This window comes from Nematolebias whitei, chromosome 20, assembly GCF_014905685.2.
Source record: "Nematolebias whitei isolate Nwh7 chromosome 20, NemWhi1, whole genome shotgun sequence".
NCBI classification, from domain to species: domain Eukaryota; kingdom Metazoa; phylum Chordata; class Actinopteri; order Cyprinodontiformes; family Rivulidae; genus Nematolebias; species Nematolebias whitei.
Window position 1 is genome coordinate 10,522,445 of NC_056517.1, and position 2,216 is coordinate 10,524,660.

Below are 2,216 nucleotides of genomic sequence, written 5' to 3' on the forward strand. Positions count from 1 at the left end.
CTGCTGTGCTTCAAAACCTTATGTACAGATGTATGTGTACGCTAACAGACTCTGTAAACAGCATCATTTATACTCTGACCAACCCCGTACAAACTCAGTTAGGTTCTCTTCTAGTCTGTGGAATCACTGGCGCCTTCATTTATATGGCACTGGATGAACATTCTATTTTTAATGTGTTTTGTTGGTGTTATCTTTTGCCTGTTTTCGTTTACTAGTATGGACCATGTGTGTCTGAAATAAAGCTTTTGATTGATTGATATATATAGATACATAGATATATATAGTGTTAGCTAGCGCCCTTAGTTATTAGTCATTTCTGCATTCTCCTCTTTCACAACACGCTCCAATCCAATTAACTGGCAGGTCAGATAGTCTAAAACATGTGTCAAACTCAAGGCCCGGGGGCCAAATGTGGCCCTCCTTAACATCTTATCTGGCTGCCAAAATGTTATTTTAAATGTAAAATACTTTTATCACTTTAATTTTTTTCAGTAATCTTTGATTATGATGTCAAAAGTGCAACAGAGAACGTCAAATGAAACCAGTCAAACTCTTGCTGAAGAACCTGCAACCAAGAAAAGATGTCGGGTATTTAACTTGAGCTAATGTAGATGCTGAAATTGGCCCTTAGTTTGAAAAAAGTTTTAATTTTGGCCCCCATTTGTAAGTACGTTTGACACCCCTGGTCTAAAATTATCATTCAAGATGATTTGTGTAACCGAGTGTCATTTTCGCCAACGTGAATAATGACTTGACTGTACTTAGCCTTAGCCAGTAGTATGCAGCTCACACTGTAGGAACCCGTCCACGTCATTTACACCAGAAATAGTGACATCAGTGTCAATAAAATTTGTTTATTGTATTTTTACGATCTCGTTTTATACAAGCAATATAAGTCCATTGTTCCAAGTAGACAGAGATCTTTTTAAAATAACGGAGTTTTGTCTCGTGGTTACCTGCAGTCCAATGACACACTGCCCAGCCTTGATCTTCTCTTGATCAAAGTGTCGGGCTTGTTTATCTGCATATTTCACGCCGATGTCAACCTTTGTGTCCATGCCGTTGGTCTTTGCCTGACAGCGAGAACATGCTGATGAAAGGACTGGACTCTGGATTTGTGTCCAACAACAACAGAGACAATCCTCAGAACACAGGAACCCTCTGAACTTTGGATCCACTCACCATACTGGCCAGAGCGAGCAGTGTGGTCTGGACTTGTGTCATGTTTCCACTTTCAAACAGGTCGTTGGCCTCAAAGATGTCACTGGGCTTTAGGCCGTATTTCAGGATGGCTTTGATGAAATTTCCCAGGTTTTCCAGCTACAGAAAGTAGAAAACAATATTATGGAAAAAGCTTTTTACAAATGAATGTTTGGTTATAGATTCCAGTTGGATAGGAGTCGTACCTTGTGCCAGTTCAGCTGTGATTGGTTGATTTTCTTTATAGAACCAGGCTGGAGCTTATTGATCAGTCTAAACAAAACAACAGAAGCTTTCTCAGAACATTTCCAACACTTATACTGTCACACACTTCTTCTGTTAGGCATTATGACCAAATGGGTCCAGGGTCAATGTTTTCAGATCTGCATAACCTCATTATACATGTAACACTCATCACAGGTGGTTACAGCTTACACCTGAAGGCACAAACATTTTATTTGTGTGGATGTCCTGGTAAGGATGCTTCCTGAGCAGCTCCCTAGGGAGGTGCTCCAGGCATGTCTGACTGGGAGGAGACCCCAGGGAAGACCCAAGACACGATGGAGAGACTACGTCTCTCGCTTGGCCTGGGAACGTCTTGGGGTCCTCCCAGAAGAGCTGGAAGAGGTGGCTGTGGAAAGAGATGTCTGGAGCTCCCTGATAAAGCTGCTGCACCCGAGACCTGACTTCAGAACAAGTGGAAGATAATGGATGGATGGATGGATGGATGGATGGAAGGACGGATGAATGGATGGATGAATGGCCTCCACAGACAAGGAGGAGACCATCAAACACAGCATGAGTGGTCAGTTCAGTTGAACATCTGCATGTTTGCTTCAGATCAGCTTTTAAAAATATCTGCAGGTTCAAATAAAAGGTGCACCAGGTCTTTCAGCCGAATCTCTATTTTATATATGTGTGTATATATATATATATATATATATATGTGTGTATATATATATATATATATATGTGTGTGTATATATATATATATATATATATATATATATATATAT

The 2,216-nt window shown here is 40.4% G+C and overlaps 1 long non-coding RNA gene across 1 annotated transcript; it reads right to left on the reverse strand.

Annotated features, from left to right (window-relative positions):
* Window positions 1-964: 964 nt before the first annotated feature.
* LOC119426733 lies at window positions 965-1,424 on the reverse strand. Its single transcript, XR_005187634.1, has 3 exons — window positions 1,407-1,424; window positions 1,183-1,320; window positions 965-1,073 (listed from the first exon to the last, which is right to left on the reverse strand). It is a non-coding gene; the product is annotated as an uncharacterized LOC119426733 (long non-coding RNA).
* Window positions 1,425-2,216: the final 792 nt, after the last annotated feature.